This window comes from Mytilus galloprovincialis, chromosome 5 (assembly GCF_965363235.1).
Source record: "Mytilus galloprovincialis chromosome 5, xbMytGall1.hap1.1, whole genome shotgun sequence".
Taxonomy (NCBI): Eukaryota; Metazoa; Mollusca; class Bivalvia; order Mytilida; family Mytilidae; genus Mytilus; species Mytilus galloprovincialis.
This window is the reverse complement of record NC_134842.1, coordinates 36,721,237-36,746,687: the sequence shown is the minus strand read 5'-3', so window position 1 is coordinate 36,746,687 and position 25,451 is coordinate 36,721,237. Positions and strand designations below refer to the sequence as shown.

General features: G+C 32.2%; 1 long non-coding RNA gene across 1 annotated transcript; it reads right to left on the bottom strand.

Moving 5' to 3' along the window:
- Positions 1-1,785: 1,785 nt before the first annotated feature.
- Positions 1,786-25,372, bottom strand: LOC143075727 (uncharacterized). The gene is made up of 6 exons (XR_012978395.1): positions 25,272-25,372; positions 17,089-17,562; positions 16,107-16,179; positions 15,345-15,457; positions 14,848-14,962; positions 1,786-6,945 (listed from the first exon to the last, which is right to left on the bottom strand). It is a non-coding gene; the product is annotated as an uncharacterized LOC143075727 (long non-coding RNA).
- Between the last annotated feature and the right edge of the window lie 79 nt (positions 25,373-25,451).

The window sequence follows — 25,451 nt, the reverse complement described above, 5'->3', positions numbered from 1 at the left end:
AACGGTTATTGTTTGAAAACGCACAAAAATAATGGGAAACAAATTTGTCGAAAGTGGAAATGTATTTGATATTTGACGACAATGATCAAGTTATTCTTAAAATAACTAGAGTAGTTGCAACAAATTTGAAAAGTAATTGTTTCCATTTGCAAACAATTAACATTCACGCTTAAAAAGGCTTATTACATAAAAAAAAAAAAAACGTTTGACTATGTCTTTTGTCTTTTGACACAAAGTTTATTTTCTAAATCAAACATTAAACTGAAAGACAATGTTTCTGATATGCACTTTTTTTTAATGCTATCATACTTTATTTGGCTTTTATATATGACCGGAATCTTAAATAACATGTATAAACGACTTAAATAAAATTTTAAAGTTGGACTCAATATTGGTGACTTATCCCAAATGATATAGATACTGATTGAATCAAAAACAAATAGATATACGAAGTACGATTTATAATAAGATTTTGTTGAACATTCAAATATCATAATCATTACCTGCTACAATAACTGATCGGATGATATATTTGACTTATCACGTCTAATACATAGGAATTAATACATGACCTTTTCCATATCAGTCTTGGTATCATCCCGAAACGGAGTCGAGGTGCTGATATGGGTCGAGGGATGATACCCAGGCTAATATGTAAAAGGCCATGTAGTACATTTTTGTAATCTCTTTATCATATACTTCCGACAATAGTTTCACGTAAGGCAAATAAACAAATGCAATAACTAAAACAGTCAAAAACTTTATAAAGAAGTTAAATTAGGAATCAAATATACTATAATTGTCCAACAACAGCATCACTACCTCCATATATATGTATGGTAACATTTCTATTTTAATATACTAAAATTTTTTTTTTAGAAATAAGACTATGCTACATAGATTACTTACATGCATCGTACTTTTAAACAGGTTATACCTGCCTAAATGACTAATTAAGTAAATTACTAGTGTCAGTCTCATTGAAAATATAAGGTTTCTATTCAAATGTACTGCACAATCAGCTCTTTAGACTTAAAATTCATGCTTTGGGCTTTCACGTAAGCACTCTTAGATTGTAATGTTAGGTACACACAAATGTTTCACAAAATGAACAATATCTAAAAACAGAAAAAAATGTATACATTTTTTCTACAAAACATTTATTAACATATCTATAAAAAAAAGAATGCTATTTTCCTACTTTCTATTTGACTTTACCCTTAAATCATGGTGTTCAAAGATACCTAGTTAATTTCGTTTATTTGATCTTTTTCATTTTAGTACAGCCTAATTTTTTTGGGCTATCTATTTTGAATAATATTTCATTTGTCAGAGGTAGCTGATGCATTGATAACTATGCGAATTTACGGAATGAAAGATAATTTGCCGCAATAACCCAATTGACAGCAAATGCATTTTTGAACTGATATTTCAGTGATATTGCAGTTAATGTTGCAATATTCTCCAAAATTTGAAAATAATGCCGATTTTGGCAAAATATATCCATTAAGATATTTCTATAACTAAACGTTATGATTAAAACAAATCAAAATAAAACTGGCTAATGGTATCAATCTACAAAAAACCTAAACAAGTGGCAAATGTTAGGCTTGATGTTCTGATGAGGGCATAACCTAGGCCTAATGGGAGATTAGTTACATAGCTAACTGTGTAATCTTCGTAAAATAAAGTATTGTTGTTGTCGTTGTTGTTAGTATGAAAAATCTTGATATTTTACTATCCAAAATGAGGAGTTGTATATCATACGCAGCTTTAACTTTTATGAGATGTATGAACTAAAGTGAGCACAGATGTAGAAGCGATCTTTCTTTCTTTTGATATGTTGTCTATTTTGCGGTTGAAGTATTTTCATGTGACGAAATTTCTAATTCGTTTCTTGCCTCCATCGTTTTTGTTGTAAAAGTTTACCTTAGACATAGAAAACTTGACTTTTCCGCTTGGCAACCCCCTGTCAGTATTTTAAATTTGAACTTTTAATGAATGATTTGTGATAAATTTAACGTGGCGTAAATATAAAATTTAATCCCGGTATCTGTGATGAGTTTATTTGCAGACATCAGAGACTCTGTATTGCCTCTTCCTTTTGAACCAACCACCAGTTTTCTGGAATATCTGGTGCATCAGTGTTATACATTTCCGTCAGTTGATCTTTAAATGTACATGTTACCCACATCCAGTACTTTGATACATCGGAATTAGGTGGGATGTCCCAATCGGGATATTTTTCTTTGTAGTTTTTATATGGTCCCTCCTTGTCTCCTCTGGTATAAATCGCATCTGTTGTAATTGAATAATTGCAAAATTCCACTGCCAATTTGTTTGTTGTTCTCCATCTGCAACCACCTATACCTTCTGGGCGATGCTGTAAACATTTATGAGGAAATTTGTCTTCTAAATGATTTTTATCACTATTCATACAAGGTTCACGACAAAACATACAATTTGCCGTGCAACCCCATAGACTCTCCATTATTTCTGAAATAGGATTTTTCTTCCATGGGATATTATCTGATTGCACATTTGAAAAAATATTTAGCACCATATTTTCCATAACAGAAAGCTGTTCATTTAAAATTACTACAAAGGTGTCCAGATTAGATATTTTCCTATCTCTGACATGAACCAGGGCATCATTGGACAAAGGTAAATCTGAAGATTTGCAGTTATAAAATATAAACAAATCTATCCATTTTGACATACAGCTTGAAGATCTAATTTGACAGTCTTTTGTGGCATCTGATATACATTTGGAAATATGCGAAAATATCTTTGTCACCCGACTATGCGCCAATTGATTATACAAACATCCACAACGAATTCCTGCTTTCTCCTCAAACAGTTTGCTTTTTAACAATTTCCATATCCATTTCTTGGCATAAGTATACGGATCGGAAATAAAAGCTTTATATTTTTGAAAGTCCTCAGCTGTAGCCAAATAAGTAAGTATATCTTTGATTAAACTGTATTTTCTATTAGCAAACAGAATCTGGATACTTTCTTGTGCATCAATAGGGAGACATTCAGATACTTGGTCTACTACAGCTTTAACTATAGCATCTCTGAAAAACCGAAAAGCAATTACGTCTTCTGTTGCATCTTCAACTGTATTTTTGAACAGAGCCCATGCTGTGCCTTTATACTCTCCCATTTGTGCTTTTGGGCTATTCTTTCTATTATACGAATCATGCATTCTTGTAAAAAAGACAATTGCATACCGCACAACATGATTCATAATCATAGCACGAAATGGCGCGAGCAAGTTGAATTTATATTCATTTTTAGTGTGTTGATTAAATTCACTGTACTCTTGTGAAACAATGTACAAAATTTCAGTGACGTATGATGGATCAAATCGAATGCCATCGGTGTTGAGCTCTTCTAGCTTAAGATCAATTTTTCTAAATATTCTATTTGCCAAATCGATTGCTGGAGGTTTACATTCATCTGGACTCGCTTCGCGCCAAAACATTCCTGCAAACCATCTGCGAATACTCAAATGTTTCTTAGTTGAAATATATATTTTCGTCAGAGTTTGCTCAAGGTGTTTCATGTTTTGATAAGCTTTTGCGTCTGGTAAACGCAATCCTTTATCTATAAAATCTTCTTTGAATGTTGCATCTGACGGAAACAACTCAATGAGTAGTGATTCGATTTGATCTTTAATTGGAACGTTATCGCTGATGTCTTTGGTGGTAAAATTATTGATCCAAGAGTTCCAGAGACAGTTAAACTTGTCCTTCAATACTATTCTACTTGGTACTTGTCCTTTCATTTGTAGAGCTAATTCCTTGGCCATACTGTTTATTTCCATTTCATGTTTAGTTTTTTCACTTACACGAAGTTTTTGTATTCTCAATTCTTCTTTTGTATTATTCACAGCTGTTCTTGCTTTCATTATAAGACTTTCTGCATGAATACAAAGTCTGTTTCGTTTAGCCTGTGTCCACTGGATCAAAATGTCTTGGAGTGTGCTTTCTGCAACAAACTGATCTAGTTCATGATTAAGATCTTCAACTTGTTTGTCTACTTCTTTTGAAAGTTGAATCATAATGGAAGGAACTGCATTTTCAAGAGCGTCTTCATTTACACAACTGACAAGTTTGCTTTTTGCTTCAGATTTATTGAATTCCAAAACATACTTTTCCAATTTCCATGTTATTGCTTGAAATTTTTGATCCATGCTATTATATGCCTTTAGTTCTAGACTGTTACGAAAGCTGAAAACAAAATCGTCTTTCAGAATACCATTCCAAAGATCGTCTATTCGAGAAGCAGTATCTGTGATAGTCAAATACGTTTCTCTGCCATTTGTCAGCCGAAAAATGATGGCTTCCTTCACTTTACTCACACTCTCACTGTATCCAGGATTGGCAGGAGCCATTGGCGGATCCCCGTGCCAAAGGTCTGAAAAATACCAAACATTTTTTTCACTATCAAAATCTATTACTTGATTGAACGACTGTACATCTGCAATTTTTTCTTGTTCTGCCGCCTCTCTTGTCATCTCATCTAGAACTTCCACAAACTTCTGTCTACCTTGCATCATTTTGTCATTAGCGTCAGATGCTGGCACATTTTGGTGAACAAAAACGCAGGTCTGTTTAAGATTTAATTTTTCGTTAATTAATTTTAGTCTTAGGAAAGCGTGCACAGCTATTTGCAAAACATCTTTCATTTCAGCTGTATTTTCGCCCTTGATATTGACAATTGTTATGTCTCCAAGTCCTATAACAAACGTTGCTAACTCATTATCATGGGTATGTTTTTGACTGGCTAGTTCTGGGGCTCGTAGACCTTCTGTATCAATGACGAGAACGTAGTCAAATTTATTATTGGCTGTATCTATTGGAACTAGCTGAATAAACACACCTCTGGTGCATCTACCTGCACTCACTGCAAATTGAAGACCAAACATTGTATTCAGAAGTGTAGATTTTCCAGAACTCTGAATACCTAATACAGACAGCGCTAGAAGTTTTTTCTCACCCAGCATTGTCCTCAACTGCTGAAGAACAGCTTTAACCCAACACAGGGGCACGTTAGCGATGTCACCGTCCATTATTTCAAATGGTTGTCCCATGACGAGCAGTTTTGCTGTTATTAGAGGAAGCATATTTGCTAAAGGTTTAAGATTAACTGTATCTGGGCTGCGGCATTGATAAATTGATTCATATATTTGACCCATCTCTCGACATAGATGTTCAAATCCAAACGAAGCTTCAGCTAGTTTATATTCAGTTTTTTCTAGGTCCTCTTTACATTTTTTTATAACAGCACCTTCTGTTTTGTTGTCCCTGTTTGTTTTTAGAGTTTGCCAATCAGTTTGATACTGAGCTAAGTATCCAGGAAGTACGGATCTTGATCTCTGATCGAGGAATTGTTTTAACCAGAGAACAAACACTGTGCAATCTTCATCTGAGTGTATTATATTTGATAGTATATCTAACAATGTCTTCATAAATGGTCCCATGTTTTTACATATCTGTAATTGTTTTTTTCTCTCTTCATTCATTTCGTTCCTTATTGTACCTTGTTCTGGCAAACTTTTGTACTGAGATGATTTATTAACACTTTTGAGTTTCTCACTCCAAGATGCCCAAGTAACACCCTGTAGGGGTACCACTGTCGCTTTTACATTCAAACAGATATTTGGGATTTGTGTAAAAACCTTTAATGCTTTTAATTTAGCTGTTTTGTAAAGTGCAGTTTCCTCGTCTGTACCTATCGAACATCTAGGTAGCCTATCATATACCGACTCTCCTATATTTTGTTTCATCATCCCTGCAATTGCCTTTCTTATTTCCGTTTTGGTGTTGGAAGTGCTTCTCATTTGTCCACCAACTGACAATATACAGACGTTAACCATTCGCTGGTAGCTTTCCATTGATTTTGTAAAAGTCTGCAGTTTTTGTTTTACTACCATTTTATCGATTTGAAACGCATCTATTGCTACAACAACACCCTTTTCGTTTTTAAACATATTAACGAGGACACCATTGAATGTTTTGTCTTCCAAATCGCTAAGTAACACCATTACAACTAAAACATCAGATAGTTGTGACATTCCACAAAGTTGCTCTGTGTATAAAATAGCATTCCCTCTCAAATTTAGAAACATTGTCGTATTTCTAAGAATTGTTGATTTGTTTGATGGAATGTACCAGGCTGCTTCAACCATTCCGTCACTTAAGATTCGTTTTGCTGTCCCGAGGGGACAGTCCTTATCTAAATAGGTATTGTGATATTGATCTGTCAAAATTTCATTTAAAAGTTTTGATTTTGACACTGATGGACAACCTATCCGAACAAAAGAGACAATGTCACATGGGCATTCAACAGACATATCTTGAAATGTACTTTTCTGTAGCTTGCTTTCTAATATAATTGACCGCAGTGGCCACAAACACATTTCTAAAGGCTCATTTCCAAAATTGGGGAGAATAAATTGAATAGCAAGCTTGCACATGAACAATTTGTTCGCAATTATTTGTTTTAACATTGGGCTACTACATTTAAATAGCGCAAGCAGCAGGTCAAGTGGATTTATTTCAATCTCATCTTCATTGCCAGTATCATTCAATATATTATCAAAGCAAAACTCATCTGACATGTTTTTAATCTGACCTTCCTCGCAATTCTCAGATTTAATATTTTCAAGAAACTCATGAAGCATTTGGTCCCTACAGGTACAATTTATCATTACAATATTTTCCACAAATTTTAATGCAACATCTTTCAGTTTAAAAGATGTTGTTATTGCCCGAATGCTCATAGCATCAATTAACATTAATTTATTTGGATAAAACCTTTCTAGTCCTATTCGCTTCAAGAAATAAAGCATGCTGCTGAAAGAATCTTGGGGTATTGATCTGCCTGAAGACGTCCTTGTTTTCTCGTCGTCTTCGAACTTCTTTTCTGTTTCCTCTGTGAAAAAAAAATGAAAATCGAGTTGCGACATTTGATATTACTAAAAAAAAAAAAAAATTCTTAGGGCATTATTCATTTTTATAAAAATTTAATTCATTTTGTGTTTATATTCATATTATTTAAAGAGAAATCATCGGTAATTTATTCATACAATTTGATACAAATACTGAAATAGTCTTCATACATAAGCAGTTTTTTTTTCCTTGAGTTAGTGTGCACACTTTTCAAGTTTTTAGCACATATAACTACTAGTTAAATTTATTAAAGTAGAAAGTAGATAAACCATTGGGTACATGTATGTGAAAAAAAAAACATCTCGTTCTTAATTTTTTTTTTAAATTAACAAAATATACCAAGACCTTGTGGAAAAATATCAACTTCACAAATAATACACGATGGTCTGACTTAATTTGTTTATCATCTAAATAAAGTGTTATAGGTGTCATACCACCAATTAAAAGTCCCTATCTGTTCAACCAAATTTTACAATTTTCACAGCTTTCTAAATATTTTACCTTAAGTTTAACTTCATAGAAACCAGGTATATCCTGAATTGTACATGTATCAGCTTTCTACATGCCAATTTTCAACAGGTGTTTAAAATCATATAAAAAAGAAAAGGTCTTCCGAATAGAGGTACCACTAAAAATAACCCCTGGTTTTCTTGAAATCTTAAATTAGTATACTATGGGGTGCATTAATCCTCAATTTTGAATGCAAACTCATAAACAAGTAAATTTTAGCTCAAAATGGTCTTAATATATTTCTCTTTCACCAAAAGTTTCATTTCTGCCAATTTGTTGGTCAGTTTAAGTAAACAATGACATCAAATGCACTATTTTTTGTCCGAGTAGGCCTTCTTTCACATACGTTCTAAATTTAAGGGTGTAATTGGTGGTATGACACCTTTATAGTATTTTTTATTTGTCTTTGTAAATTATTACTTTTATATCGAACTAAAAGACAAATTGAAAGAGTTAGTTTTGCTTTGTTTCATAAAAAAGAATGGCCAACGTAGAAACAAGTATTTCATTTTACGGAATGGATCATAAAATCAACGGTACTAATTTTGTTGCACCAGATGCGCATTTCGACAAAATATGTCTCTTAAGTGATGCTCGTGGCCAAAATATTTGAAATCCAAAGCTGATATAAAAGATAAATCATACTCTGTAAAAAATCACTATGATTCAAAAAAAATATTTTCTCTGAAACTGACATTTTCAAGATGCTTGACTTACTGATTGACAACATATAAGTTACGTTTGGATAACGTGTTTTTCAACAAACTATCGACATTCCAATGGGAACCAATTGTGGTCCCCATCTTGCTCGCTTGTTCCTTTATTCTGATCAGGCTGAATTCATACAGGAACTACGTACTTATACTATTTCTTGGGATTGTAATAGCATGAACAACACGACGGGTGCCACATGTGGAGAAGGATCTCCTTTCCTTTCCAAATCACCCGATATCACTACGAGTGTTTTACGGGGTTCGTGTTGCTTAGTCTTTAGTTTTCTGTTATGTATTCTGTACTATTATTTGTCTGTTTGTCTTTTTCCCTTTTAACCATGGCGTTGACAGTTTATTTTCGATCTGTGAGTTTGAATGTCTTTGGTTTCTTTATTTATATGGGAAGAGCATAGCCCGTATCATTCAAACATTTGATAATAAATGTGTTTATTCCCGATGGAAGGACATTTTGAGTGAATAAATATTAAAACCAATGTATGCGTCTGTGGGTTGCACTTTGTAAATAAAGCGATTTAACAAGCCACGCCTCTTTTGGGAAGATATATAATATTCATAGATATGTTTATTTGTTAACGTACTGGTTGCCAGATATCATCTCTGTCATGTCTGTGTTCCAGCTCATGGAGACTTAACTTGGTAATGTTATCAGTATAGAAAAACATGGTAGCGCCTTAAACTTAATTCTCAGGATGTATAAAAGTGGAGGTTGGTGTAGTATATATTTTAAGTTTAAACTCGCAAAGTTCAGGGCATGTAAATGTTGAAAAAGTGCCGCACAGTCCCATATTTCGACCTTTGAATTAATTAGTAGTGCATATCAATTTTCCGTTCTGGGATAAAACATTTCACGAAACATCATACTGATTCATAGTAAAAGTGGCACAGATTTGTAAAAGTAAATTGCTTGTTTCTGAATTCCTAATATTATTTCATTTGTATAATATCGTTTAATGTTGATTTATCTGAACAAATATTGTGAAATCCCCCCTCCAAAAAAAACAAAAAAATTAATTAAAAAAATAATTAAGTGGCACAGTTTTAGCCGCAAAGGGTACGGCAAATTGCATTCAAATTGATTATATTTATAGAATTGCAACTTTTTACGGGTGCAAAATAGATCATATAGAATTTCACCAAATCTGGTTTTACTCATAGATTTAAATGAAGTTAACACAAATACAAAGTTTTAGGATATTTCATGAAGAATGCGAAAATCCTGGGACTTAACTATGATGACTCAGTATAAATTCAAAGTTTACAGTATACAAAGTTTACCTAAGCCTTTAATAAAAAAGAAAAAACTTAATATATGCATATTTATAATTTGAATTGTTTAGAAGGGCTTATATATAATTTTAACAGTCATTGAAACTTATAGATCTTTACTAAGTATTGTTTTTGGTGTGGTTTTGTTCTGTCGATAACCCCCCTAAAAACAAACCGTAATAACTTAATGTGCTTTTTAGTGACTGCGGCATAAAACAAGAGGCTCTCAAGAGCCTCAATCACTCATCGCTCACCTGTAATTTTTTTTTTCTCAAATCTTTCAATGATTATGTTAGGTAATGCTTTTCAATATACATTAATGAGCGGCTTAAAATTTTCATATGAATGTTCTTTGTATCTGTCATATTTTCTTCAAGAGCAAAAAAGTTTTTTTACCGATATGTTCCATTTCAAATATATTATATGTTATTCAGGTCTCAGACAGGGTATATACTGTGACATTCCCGGCTTAGAGTTTATATCCGCTGAGCCGAAGGCGAAGGGGATATACGCCCTAAGCCGGGAATGTCACAGTATATACCCTTTCTGAGAGCTGAATTACACATATATTACGGATTACCCCTAACTTAATGTTATTTTCCAGTGCAGGTATTTGTTGACAACACATATATATTGAAAAACCCAACCTGATATGTTCGGCATACGTGAAGGATTTTCTAATTTGCTGTGAACATAATTTTATCGTGTATGTAATCATTTATAATAACACTTTTAACATCAAATTAAAGTATTAAAAGTGTTAATTGCGTGATTTTGTATCAAAAATGTATTATTGACTGAAGCACGTCATTATTTTCCCTCTGTGAACCTCTGACAGTCTGATAGCTTATGACTACGTCACATAGTAACCGGTGTTATGATGACGTTTTTTGAGGTTCCAATTTGGGATAAAAACGTCGTATATACCCCGGCAGTTTCCTGAATATATACTGACATCTCTGTGTTGTTATCCAATCAGAAACCTCGACACATTTGTAATCCGTAATATATATATATATATATAGTGGCTATGTTTCTTGACGTGCAAGGAAATACAATACAAAGTTTATACTAGATACTCTGAAACTCATTCAACCCAAGTTTGGCTGAAATTGAATTCATTATTTTCAGAGTAGAATATGTTTTAAGTAAGCAAACTAGATAAACAAATTGTGAATAATTGTCTTAAAAGGGACAATAACTCCTTTAAGGGTCAATTCACAATTACGGTCATACAAAACTTATTTTCAGATCTGACCTTGCTGACCATTTCTGTTGTTGTCAGTTTATCTTTATCATTCGAGATAATAACCAGAAACTGCAAAATTTCCTTAAAATTACTAATTTAGTGGCAGCAACCCAACAATGGGTTATTAGATTCATCTGAAAATTTCAGGGCTGATAGAACTTTATCTGATACACACTTTACCCTATGTCAGTTTTGCTCTAAATGCTTTGGTTGACATCAACTCGAGTAAGTTGAGATATATAAGCACCAAAAGATGGTGACAAGGGGACCATCTAAAAATGGACAATTAACAAAAGGAAATAAAAAATCGTCTTTTATCATTAATTTTGATATTAAACTACCCGTTAAAGATTTATATATCAAGATCCAGGAAAGTGCAGTGTTCCTTGTTAGTATTTGTTTGATTTAACAGGGCACTAGCTGTCAAATTCGGTTTCACTTATATGACTAAAATTTTCATATTTGATTTATAACTATGAAAAATATTATTCCAAATTAAAAAAAATCTAAAATAGACAATTTACAGGGAATCGGTTCTATTATATGTAGCTTGGTTTCGTGTGTATTTTAGTCTAGACACCATATAACTATCTATAGAGTTGACCTCCGACGACCTCGAATGGCGATATCAGCCATATAAAAATAAATATAGATATAAATAGATATCGAAATCGTGCAATTAGATTTTTATAGTCCTGTTAAGTTTTGTTTCATAGATTACGAATATACGTTAATGAAATACGAATGATTTTTTGTGGATAGAATCAGTCATTCAAATGTTTTAACCTTTGTTTCATTTTCAATGATGAATGCTCTTCGGTTTTGTACTTGTTTGGATTTATAGATATTTTGATATGAGCGTCACTGATTGGTCATGTGTGGACGAAGCACAAAAATTATATACTAAATTATAATCCTGGTACCTTTGATAACTATTTACACCACTGGGTCGATACTGCTGCTGGTGGACGTTTCGTCCCCGAGGGTGTCGCCAACCGAGTTGTCATCATCTCTGTGTTGACATAAAGATCAATAATGGGGACATTTTTATAAATTTCTTGTTTACAAAACTTTGAATTTTTCGAAATACTATGGATTTTCTTATCCTAAGCATAGATTACCTTAGTCGTATTTAGCACAACTTATTAGAATTTTGGATCCTCAAAGCTCTTCAATTTTGTACTTGTTTGGCTTTAAAAATATTTTGATATAAGTGTAGACGAAGTGCGCGTCTGGCGTACTAAATTATAATCCTGATACCTTTCATAACTATTTACACTACTGGGTCGACGCCACTGCTGGTGGACGTTTCGTCCCCGAGGGTATCAACAGCCCAGTAGTCAACATTTCGGTGTTGACATGGATATCAATAATGTGGACATCTTTATAAATTTCCTGTTTACAAAAATTTGAACTTTTCGAAAAACTAAGGATTTTATTATCCTAAGCATAGATTACCTTAGCCGTATTCGGCACAACATTTTGGAATTTTGGATCCTTAATGCTCTTCGGTTAGGTTCTTGTTTGGCTTTATAGATATTTTGATATGAGCGTCACTGATGGGTCTTGTGTGGACGAAGCGCGCGTCTGGCGTACTAAATTATAATCCTGGAACCTTTGATAACTATTGATATTCTGTTTCTTTGAAAAACTTCACACGCACTATTTAAGAGATAACTGTATTGTATTTGAAGCTTTAAGGACGTCCATCGGTAGTTTTACTGTCGCAAATTTAGTTTACCTGGCGACCACAAAGCTTCAAATACAATACAGTTATCTCTATTCTAATGCAAAACAAGTTTATAATGAAATTTCAATCATTATTTCAGTGTAAAATGTTCATTAAAGAAAATTCCGCGAAAAGATGTTATGTTTTTTGGTCCCTACACTAGGTGACGTCATAGGTATGCTTCCGGCGTCAAACATAAACACCGGCCGTTTTCTGGCTTCTGTGCCGCTTCAGAATGTAATAAAATTTGATAAAAAGAAGATTTTTAGGCGCAACAAGTGAGTTTTTTGTTTATTATTGTAGAAATAACACGTCAATACATTCCGAAATTCAAAATGTCGGCTTCCTTAGTTACAGACAAGGAGATAGAGAATTTTACGCTTGCTGTTATCCAATCAGAACAATTGTTACAAAATAATTGCATTAGAATTATGCATAATGCATCTCTAGTTAATTAAGGAGTTAAATTGAAGTTCACATGGATACTTCTTTTTTAATTGAGTTTGAATTATTTTACTTGCCAATGAATAATCATCAGCAATGCTTATGAGCTTATTTGGACAAAATGGAAGCAGATTGGTTGCTAAAAGCGAATGAATATTTCACTATTTCACTTTCATTTATGATTGAACAAAAATTCCTATTTTAGATTTTAAATATATCTCGTAGTCAGTTCAACAGGATAAATCTCGTTAGGAGTGTCCCTACTGAAGTCGTCATTATTTGGAGTTAATATATTATCGACTTATCTAAAAGTGTTATTAGTTATTTGTATCAGATCACGAGTAAGTTTACCGTACTGGAAAGTCTGTGTTAAAAATATGATCACGGATATAATCAAATCGTCGTTACCATCCCTAAATCCTTATCTGGAAGATTATGAATTCATCAAATTAAGCGCTTCACTTATTTTGTTTATACCACTTGTTATACGACTAATTTTATAGCGGATCAGTATCTGCTTGCCTAGCCGAAAACCTGCTAATAACCAAATATTTTTATGTTACCAAGTTCCTAGCTTTATATTACCATCGATTAAAGGCAATCTGTTAGGAGCAAAACTGAAATAATAGGGCATGCACTTTCTGATGATTTTCATTTCCTATCGTTAATTATCAATTTTTAGATGGTGATGTTCCCTTGTCACCATCTTATGGTGTTTATTTATCGCAACTTGTACAATTAGCTCGTGTATGTAACAACGTATTAGATTTTAGCGAGACAAATTAATGTTTTACGGAAAAATTATTAAACCAGGGTTTTCGTTATCATAAACTAGTCAAAACATTTATTAAATTTTATCATCGGTACACGGACATCATTCCTAAATATAACTCCCCTTTTAGACATCTTATACGTTCAGATATTTCACATCCGATCTTTTATGGTAATATTCTTTACAAAGCACAAAAATGTCAGTATTCACCTCAAAAGCTTACAAAACTTTTAAACAGAATTATTAAGAAGGGATATAGTTACGATACTGTTGTCAGGTTATTAAAGATTGCATATTTTTGCTTTAAAATTAATTCACTTATAGGGTCCTCGCATCGGAATTAAACATATGCCTTCTAAAACCAGTTGTTGGCATGACACGGATTTTGTTCTTCTCATATATTTTATGATGATATATTGTAACTCTAAACCCATAACGGGAGGGATTGTGCTTGATATTCATATGACGAAGACATAATCTTTCAATTAGTTTAATTGAGGTCTGGAGCTGGCATGTTAGTAACTGCAAGTAGTCCTAAGTTAATTTATGTATTATTGTCATTTTGTTTATTTCCTTTTGACTCTGACTTCTCTTAAACTAAGTTTTACTATGCGTATTGTTGTGCGTTTGTTGTTTCTACATTGGCTAAATGTATAGGGGAGGGTTGAGATCTAAAAAAAGAGGTTTTACCACGCCGCATATTTGCGCCTGTTCCAAGTCAGGAGCCTCTGGCCTTTGATAGTCTTGTATGATTTTTAATTTAGTTTCTTGTGTATAATTTAGGGTTTAGTATGACGTCCATTATCACTGAACTAGTAACATATTTGTTTAGGGGCCAGCTGAAGGACGTCTCTGGGTGCGGGAGTTTCTCCCTGCATTGACAACCTATTGTTGGCCTTCGGCTGTTGTCTGCCCTATGGTCGGATTGTTGTCTCGCTGACACATTCCCCATTTCCATTCTCAACTTTCCTTGAGACGTTTTTACACCTTTTAGTATCTTTTAGTCACAATGCAGTATGTCCTGCATGACTTAGGCGTTCTGTTATGTTTTTAGCGAATCAATCAATTCTTTCAGACCTATATGTATGCAAATCTTGTCTTACAAATGTTTATCTTTTCTGACCTATGCTAATGTCTTCTAACATTCTCTATTTTTTTTACCATCGCTTATATTTTCTTACCTTTGTTTATCTTTACGTCAGAGATATTCGACACGTTATCCTCCGTTTTTACATGTGTTGGTCTGAATATTTGTTGATTCATATCATCTTTTAATTTACTTTTTTCTTCTGTTACCTGTGGATACACATACAAAAAATACTTATTTACTTAGTAAATGAGCGGAATAAGTTGTACCTTTTACAAGTTTTATATCCAAATCGTCTGTTTTTTCCTTCTGAAAGTTTGGGAAATGCCTAATATTAGAAATGATGCAACCGAAAAAATATAGTTAGTTCTTCAACAAATAAGATAAATTTCAACCATTTACACTACCCGATGCATAGTCTTCTACTAAGTAATTTTCGTTTTCGATCGAAACCTTTTTAATTTGGGTGATACTGATGAGTCTTTTTAAATGAAAAGATGTAGCCGGCATACAAAAACATTAGGTTGGTATATTTAATGTTTATTTGCTGTTAATTCATATTTAAATAATTTAATTTAAAATTTAAAATACCTCGCTGTAATAAGTATTTCCGGTGCCACCATCCCTATCGTTTTCTTCATTTTTTTCTGAAATATGTATTTCCCTTGCTGCCGTTTGCCTAAAGGGATGTTTGACTGGGTTCTCTGAAAAAAAATTCAGAAAAGTTTTATCCAATCAGCATTGAGTTGAATATAAAACCTTTGTTCTTAACTACCAATCTTGACGATTCAACCACGGGTTAGGTGGTTGTCTAAAGAGAGTAAAACTGTAAAATGTAAAATGATTGGATTGCCGAATAATTTGAAATTTATAATCAAACGAATAATTGTTATCAAATTTGATTTAGCACGGTTTTTTTTTATCTACAAATGTATCTATCGTAATCTGCCAGTTTGTTTGTTTTGCGTAGCTGATGAGAGTATCGATTAATTATTCATATGCATTCAATAAAGGTGATGTTAAAACAGAAACACATTATTTAATCGAATTCAAGTAAAATCATTGATACGGGTAGTTTTAAAAAGTTTCTTATTATGATTTGAGTATTCCTCAATACGATATTAACACTATATAACTGAATATAAAGAATTTCATAAACATGTCCCAGCTAACATGTACCCATGCCTGCCAAATGTTTATTAAAAAAATAAAGAATTTTTCCAACATGATTGTGTGTCAATTTAATACTTTCGCCAACGCTAAAGAGAACAATAAATAAAAAAATTGTATCAAAGCATTACATAATATACGTATGTATATAACATTGTGTGCAAAAACTATGTCGCTCATTACCTTCGAAGTCACTGTCTACTATGTCATCTTTCTGAATTAAGATGGGAGGTTTCTGAACACATGTTACAACATCCTAAAATACATATAAAACCGAGGTCACTTACATTGTACATTTCCCTTATTTTCAACATTGTTTCATGTTGTTCATTCTTTTAATGTGTTTTATCATTTGATTTTGCAATTTGATAAGGGACTTTTCGTTTTGAATTATCTTCAGATTTCAGTATTTTTGTGATTTTACTTTTTATTTTCCCAATTTTCATTCTCAATTTTATAACAGATAAAATTGTCAAAATAGGGGTACAACAGTCATCACTGTGTCACAATCTCAATTAGAATAAAAACAAAAAAATATTTGACAAAGAAGCACAAAAATCATCTATCAAATTTGACATTTACATTCATTCCTTACATCTATAAGCATGAATTTTAAATCAACCTGAAATGCTTGTAATATTTTTTACAAAATATCCCTAAATAAGTATAACATAGCATAGAATATCTATTTAGTTACTAGTATAAAAATCATGTGAAGATTAGATGCAGCAATAGTACGAAACAAAATTAAACACGTAGTACATTTAAAAGGAAATTATCAAGTATTTTTTAGCATTGCACAGGACAGTGTAATATTTACTCGTTTGTGCCAGACACTTCACTACAAAGCACACACCTGTAATGGATTTGTCGCGATTCTTTCCATCTTTGTAACGCCATGGTAAGAATAGGTATTTGTTGTACGGTTGATTCAAAAGAATCCAAAAATCTCAACAGTGTACAATATCCCATGAAATGTAGGCAAGTCTAAACTTGAAGACTGTCATAAAAAGTCGCAGAAGGGTTATACATTGCGTTTGCTCCGTCAGTGACAAAATGGTTTTGAAACTCATCATGTGTCTTAATAGTGTTATGATTCATATTGCCAAATGTAGGAAAGGTTGAAATACGTGCTGCTGGACCTTGATTTAAAAAAAATACTTACCGTAGGTTTAGGAACGCAGGGTCCTGAGTTTGAAATAATGTCTTTGAATTTGTGAATTGCTTCATCTAAATGTAAATTGTATTCGTCACTGTCCACAATTTCCTGTTCAATATCTTCGACTTCTGTTCCATCTAGAATCTTTGAGTCGAAATCTTCGAGCAAGTTTCTCTTTTTTACTAGTGTTTCTATGGCTGCTGACAGTTCTTGATTTTTAAAATCATTTTCCAAAATTTTGTCATTTGTCTTATTTATCAGTCTTGTGGTGGCGCTTCTGTGTCCACTACGAATCGCCTTCAGCTTCTCCATTTTTGGAAGCACAATTAATTCAAATAAGAATGATTGCTTGACCTTGCAGTTATTGAAACTAAATTAGAGGGGGTTCATGATGTATCAGAAGTTAAGTAGGATACTACTATCAACGATAGCGATTCTACCATATGTTTTCATCATTCTGATTCACATAAGTGTTGAACTCTAAAATTATAAAATAATTATAGTTAAGATAGCAAAATTAATGATATCTTTTTCAACATCACACATTTTACTTCATGAAAGTTGTTTTAAATATTTCCCTTAAATAAGATTCATGGTATACCGCCATTTTGGATTGTACTATTACAATTCATAATCAATCTAATTATTTGTCTAAATCTGCAAATTTGTAGACAGATGTGAAATTTTATTGGCTAGACAGTTTATTAATATAAAGAGCCTTGCTGATTAATTGCATAATTCAAACTATTTAAACAAATACCAAACAATTGTGTTTTAGAATCATTTTATTTCAACTGAGCCATTTAAGGGGAGATATCTCTTTTAGTTCAAAATGTATACTGGACTTATAGGGAAAGTCTTAATTTCTACTTGTAGCAAGAAAACAAGTTCGGTGACACCATTTTATCTTTTTTCTTTTCTTAAAACTTGTTATTAAACCCATCTTCTCCAAATTTATTGCAAACTTTTATCTCAGATTTTTTTCTATGCACAAAACTGTGTTTTTCCACGACCATTATAAGCTAATTAAGGCAATTATCAACGACTCATATCTTAAAAATAGCACGGTGATCGATCCTTTTTATTAAATTTTTGAAAAGAGCATAGTAAAATCTTCGTTTTGTCAAAGTATAAGAAAATTCTTACTCGGGAAACATATACCTATGATCTACCTTAAGTTCTGTGTGATTCCAACTTATATTTTTTTATCGATGAAAACCATGCACCTATTTTTTTAACACTGCCTTTTGACAAAAGAACGAGCTGTCGTAGCATTGGTCTAGCATGTCAGAGATACAAATAATGTGAAATCATTTCGGAATATATCCTCATATGTACCGTTACTGCTAAAAAAAAGATTAATCCATAGCTGAAAATTTGTCTTAAGGTGATCATAGGTATATATTTCCTCAGATAAAATTTTCTTATAATTTGAAAAAATGAAATTCTTAAAATGCTTTTTTCAAAATTATAATAAAAATGTTACATTTTAAGACAAAAGTCGTGCAAAATTATCTAAATTTGCATATATTGTTCTTGAAAAACACATTTTTGTGAATAAAAAGAAATATGATACTAAATAGTATTTTGAGATAAGATATGAGATGATAGATTTCATTATATGTTTTAAGAAAACAAAAAAGAAAACAGAGGGTCACCGAACTTGTTTTCTTTCTATGAGTAATATTTGAAAATTTCAATATCATTCCACTATCAAATTTCTGCTATCAGAATTATCTCCCCTTAAACGTCTCGGTTGAAAAATTGATTTCTAAAACACAAATATTTGGTTTTTGTTTTAACATTATGGATTTTGCAATAAATCACGTATTTTCATTAATTGCGAATCTGACTCCAAGTTTGCAAATTTAGGCAAAGAACTAGACCGATAGTGTACAGCTATTGTACAATTCAAGATGGCGGTATACAATGCATTTACATTTTTTCTGACATATCCATAGTAATCTGAAGTATAGTATTTCCAAATTTATAAATCTTATCTTGGTATTGCTATTATTTTGATGGTTTCAGCCGGTTCCCTTGTCCAAAATTTTAATATGTATCAAAACACATTACAAAATGAACATGCCAGATCTAAAAATGACAAAGTGTTGGTTCTTCTGCAGGTCATGGTTGTACTATCAATAATATCATAAAAAATATCATTTGCAATCACATCCTATAACGGTAATATTTGTTCCTTTTTTTTTTATTAAAAAAGCTTCATTGTAATTATAGGTTAAATAGGTTAAATAGTTGATATACCGATAGTCCGTAGGAAGGGACGATAAATGGCTGACCCGTGTTAAGAGAGAGCCATATCTCTTCCACGTTAAAGACACCCTTATATATTTCGAAAAAGAGCAGGCTAATGCCGCTACAAGGCAGCACTCGCACCCGCAAAGTGGAAAGGGATTAATATAAGTTGCAAAACTTGTTTCCCAATCCACTATAAATAAATATGTTTAAACTAAACCGATATCAATGCTTAAAAAGTCTTGTTCGAAATAACACTCTTCAATCAGCTACGCTCTCGACTCTTACACTTTACGATGCCAAATATACAGAAATGTGCGAAGCATAGAATAGAGGTACATTTTCATATCGTGATATTGGAACATTTTCACGTCAACTTTGCCAGAAGTGTCATAAAATTGAAAATGGAAATGGGGAATGTGTCAAAACAACAACCCGACCATAATCTGACAACAGTCGAAGGCCACCAATGGGTCTTCGCTGCAGCGAGAAACTCCCGCACCCGGAGGCGTCCTACAGCTGTCCCCTAGTCTAGCAGTTTAACAAGTATTTATTAAGTACTATGAACGGTAAAATTGACATGAAGTATCATTGATATGGTCATAATCTTGTAATTTTTGAAATATTAAAGCTTGTCTTTCCCAGGAATAAATTACTTTAGCTGTATGTTGCAAAACATTAAGGATTTTTTGGTCCTGAATACTCTTCAACTTCGTACCTATTTTGGTTTCTTCAACTTTTTTTTATTCAAGCGTCACTGATGAGTCTTTTGTAGACGAAACGCGCGTTTGGCGCAATTGTTTTTAATCCTGGTATCTGTGATGAGTTTATTCACTGAAATTGTCAAGAATTGAATGGTGGTGTTTTCTTACAGTTTTCGGTTGTACACTCAAAAATAGTTTTTTTCTGCCATTGTTATCTTCTTCTTCTTATCGTTCGCTTTTACACTTGAATACCAGTCTCCCTAACAAATCTGATGTCTTTGCTATTAAATGTTGTACGGGTCCTAGGTACTTCTCATCTATAACTAGTTCAAATTATCTTGCATCCTTTAATAATTATAAAAAGTTTCGTATGACTGTATGATATATATTTGTCACGTCCAGTACCTGTTCATCAACCTCATAGATCTGATTCGTTCTCTGTAGCAGTGGTTTTTTTTCTTTTCCCACAACACTGTTCAATAATGTTTTTCTCAGTCTCAGTCTTTCCTCTGTTGGTATCGCATTCACTAGTTCCTTTAGATCATCCAAATTCTCGAAAGGAATCCGTTAGTGTAACTCAATGAGTATTCCCAGTTGGGAAAACCTGCCTGTATAATGGTAACATTTTTTAATAGTTGATGCATTTGCACAATTAATTGGTCGAATTTTTTTTAGTACAAGACGGAAACTTTGAAAAAAATTTTAGTAACAATTTCTCAATTTCTAATGATTTTTTTTCTCTTTTTCTGTAGCCTACTTTAAAAGCAAGAACAATTCCCAAATCTAAGGGATGTTTTTTAAGTTGTGTCAAGTGGAAAAAACATAACAGTTCAGTGTTCGTTACTTTTTTACCACCCTTATATTCAGATTTCTTTTGTGTCAAATATTTATAAGGAAGAGTTTAAGAAAATATCATATTCGTCACAATCAAAAATATCTTGTGGCTTGTAATTCTGAACAAATTTGTCATATTTGGGCTAAAAATCATTTACAGTTTCTTTTTCAATGACGCCACTTTCACCAAAAACTTTTAAAAGTTCATCTTATGCAACTGTCCAGCAATCCATTATGCATATTACTTGATGAATATTGATTTTACTATTTGGTCTGTTTTTAATGATATCCATTTGAATGGACTCTATACCTATACATGCCGTTATTGTGTTATTGTTCTATGGTAAAATTTTGTATTCTTGTTTGCTAATGTGCTTTGTAGGCCTTTTTTGTGTTTCTTTGAAACATATGACGTGGCTTTATACATCCCTTCAGTGTGCTATTGTCTTTCATTTTTACAAATGTGCTTTTACTGTTTGTCTTTTTGTGCTTCTTTTTAACATATTTGATTGTTTAGCTAATCCACCATTTTCTACCAAAGAAAATGCCTGTATTTAGATAGTTGTTTTCATTTATTTGGTGTGTTTGAGCTTTTGACTTTGTCATTTGATTACGTACTCTTGAATTTTCCTCGGAGTTCAGTTTATTTGTCATTTTACTTTTTTTCAAGTCTAGACATATGTATGGTCTTATTCCGTTGAGAAATGCAAAGCCTTTACTTTAAAATTGAACCACTAAGAGGAATGGTTTTGATCTAGCCTGTCCTTACCATTGAATACCCGATCGTTTAATTCTCAATATTTCGACGAAAATTGTAAATATGTTTTTATTTCCTGCAAAACTATCGGCATATGACTGGTTATAAAATTTATTTCTTTTTTTTTTGAATATCTGACACTGTTACATTTCTTTGCACATCCGATCCCGTACTTCATGCAAAGTTGTTTTGTGGTTAATTTCTTTTTTTATCGGAGTTTTCAATCAACTTTAAACTTTCGTATAAGGTTTCATCCTTTATAGTCAGATTTGGCGATTTTCCAAAATTCTCTGTGTACATTTAAGTATCTTAGCCATGTTGTATAATGCTTGGATGTGTTCTACAGAAAAACAGAAGATAGCTAACCTTACAAACTTTATTTCTCATAAAGGTAAACATGTTACCCTTAACGAGCCTTAATTAACCTTCCAATCTATTTAAATGTACAATCCTGTCGATTTGTTTGATGGTTCAGTGGTTGTTATAGACAATTTTCAGGACTATAATATTTTTGTCGGATGTCACAAGTTGTCAGAGTACTAAGATGTCTGATGATCAAAGTTGAACTGTACATATGATCAATCATTGAACATCATGTTCAAAACATTTGAAATACTCGAAAGCTCCAGAGTATATGATTTTAAAAGTATTTGTTTACACTTTAGCGACGTATTTAACAAATTCATAAGTTAACAATGCTGGTTGCGTCGAATAACGTACGTAGGACATACATGACATATTTTTGAAATCTATAGTACATTGTAAACCGTAACAATAACGATTATATTACCTGAGATAATGTTTCATTATAAAACATATCATAACAATGATTACATACAGTCTTACAAAATCACAAAAAATAAACTAAAAAGTCGTTGAAATTGCAAGTGTGCAAGTGTGCAAATTAATCTTTACTTTGTTGGGGGTAATTAGATACGTACTTTAGATCAAATTAATATTTATAGGCAACATTCATCGTTATGTCATGCAAGCACCGAATAATTGGCTCCAATGAATATAATGCATATGGCAACTAAGAGATTTAATAGACAGAGAGGCCAACTCACTGTATGATTAGAAAAGTTAGTTAAGATATGAACAATTACGATTTGTAACAAAGATATACAAATGTTAAACGCCTTATCCTGTAAAAATTATCGTACTGATGTATTGTTGAAATCCTGTTAAATATATAGCAACTCATTTTTAATGTCAAAAATAGTAGAAGGGTTCATCGGAAACTAAAAGGTCTAAGTTGGTCATATCAACTCATGACTGATTAAATCCGAGGTCGAGTGTTGGAATCCCGCTTGTGGTCAAACCACCAGCAATTATTGTAAAAGTATTGCTAAACTTAATTATTTATTGCAGCGATATTTTGGCCTAAACAACCAATGTGACGTCACATATTTCATATATTTAATAAAAAAAAAGTGCACATGTTGCAACTAGATTTGTTTTGTATTGAATGCAATCTTAAGTTGATATCACTTTTAAAAAAATGCATAACTAATATTTTTGTGGTGATAATTTGGATCCAAACATTTTTCAAGAAGACATAATAGAAATACATTCTGACTCGTTTCTCAAATATGGGGAATCGTCTTGTCCTATCAATCGATTAAGTGTGACATATTTACTTACTTCAACTCATCTTATACTTTTTACTTCTCTTGTAAATTGCAGGTAAATTTATGTTTAGTCATCATTTATTCATGGGAATGTTTTAACAGATGTTATGTTTCAATGTCCCTGTTAACATCTATATCAAACAAAATAGTTTTACGTTTGTTAACATGGGCTCTTGTGGAATGTTGTCTCATTGGCAATTATACTACATCCTCTTTTTATATAATGCTTTGTTTTAATTTATTAGTGTGCAACATTTTGAATATAGGTTGATGTTTCTCAATTATTGTAGCTCTGTTACCTCTTTCAACGACTATTGGCGCTAAGACCAGATTTTTGCGATTCACAAAAAGGTAGAGAGCTTATGTTACTTATATTCTTAAAACAATTTTCAAAGCTTTATTCGTATACAAAGCAATTATAAAAAAAACATGACTAAAGTAAACTAATTGGTTTATAGTCTCTGCTTTCACAGACTTGTTTATTCTCTATAAATTAGTTTCAGTACGCAGCTTTTAGAAAAATACAGATGACATCGACTAGAGGCATTCAGCTAACTATACAATAAAATAAAAAAATAAAAAAAAAAGTAAAATACAATAATGCATCACGTTGATGTGCTTACATACAGGTGGATTTTACTGTTGCAACTGCTTAGATAACTACATAAGTTTTCTCATAACTAAACAATGATGCGATTTGGAAAACATATTTAACAAATAAAATGATACAAACGAATACTTACAAATAATTTGACAACTATGAAAACCACAGTCTACTACCTTTATACAAATTTTGTGGTAACATATGTATGTTTTCATAAAATATCTATACACGAGTTGAAATTTCATATGTTCTTTGTTCAAAATATCTAATCTTTTGTTAAAATTTTTCTTATGACCTGTGTTCAGGTTTCAGTAAGGTGACAGTAACAAACTACTCAACCAAAGAAATTGCTTTACCTGAGAAGATTTTCTTATTTCGAATGTAATTTTAATGTGTAGTTTGTGTTAATATACTTTATCAGTGTGTTCTTATCTTTTAAATTGTTGGTACATTTCTTTATTATCGTCATTTTCATATTTTAATGTCATTCAGTTATTCGTATATGTCTGTAACGAAAAATGTTGCTAAAGATTTCTGTGTGCAAATCTTGATCAAATTCATTAAATAAGTTACCTCCATTTGATGGCACTTTTATTTCGGTTGACAGTTTTGAATTTTCCACTTTTTATATTACACTCTTTATATTATCATGGTAAAGTATTAAACAAAAGTGTTCCTATCTTAATAATTTGTCGTTTGATAAATCTGGTAACAAATATGATTTGCTAGTTATACTTAAGGTGTAAGATATGACGAGAGCACTTGACAGCATATAATTTCATTTCTGCAATGAAGTGTCTCGACAGGTTGCTAGTATTCCTATAGGCTCTGTTATGAATGACAGTTTATGGCTAAACTCAGAAAAGAACCGTCAAAATTTTATTTAATTGGTGAATTCAAAAACACTTATCAGAAGTACCCGTCTAAGCTTAATCTGTGTTTTTGTTAAATGTGTTTCTGCTGCAGCAATTTATTTGAAAATTTGAAAATATATTCTCACTTAATGGACCAGTTGGATACTTGTCAATGATACCTGAAAGACGATTCTTGCTGTCGCTTGACATTTGACCTAAAGAGGAAAATGACCTTTTTACCTTTTGATATTTCGCATATGGGTTCAGCACCTCAAGTCAATGTGTTCAGTTCCATGGAAGATGATCAATCATCCTGACTTTAACATTGAAGGTCAAATAATTGAGTTTCATATTTCCACTAAAAAATCATAAACAGTCAATTTGAAAACTAATTTGTGCATTTATTATAGCGAATATTGAAAAAAATACATTATTTTGATAATTGCAATGCCATGTAATGCTGCAAACAGATAATGAGTTAACAATATATGTTTATATTTTTCATTCTCCTACCTTAGATTTTTTTGTAATTATAAAAACAATACTTACACTTCTGAATAAACAGTATACTCTTGCTTGAAATGCCAAACCCTTATCAATGGATCTTATGTGTGCACCTTCAGACCATTCTTCTCAAAGGGCCCCTATAAAGTAAATCAATAACTATCTATGGTTCAGATCGTACACCATTGATAGTCTTAACTACCGTGATGAGACATTTCTAGTTCA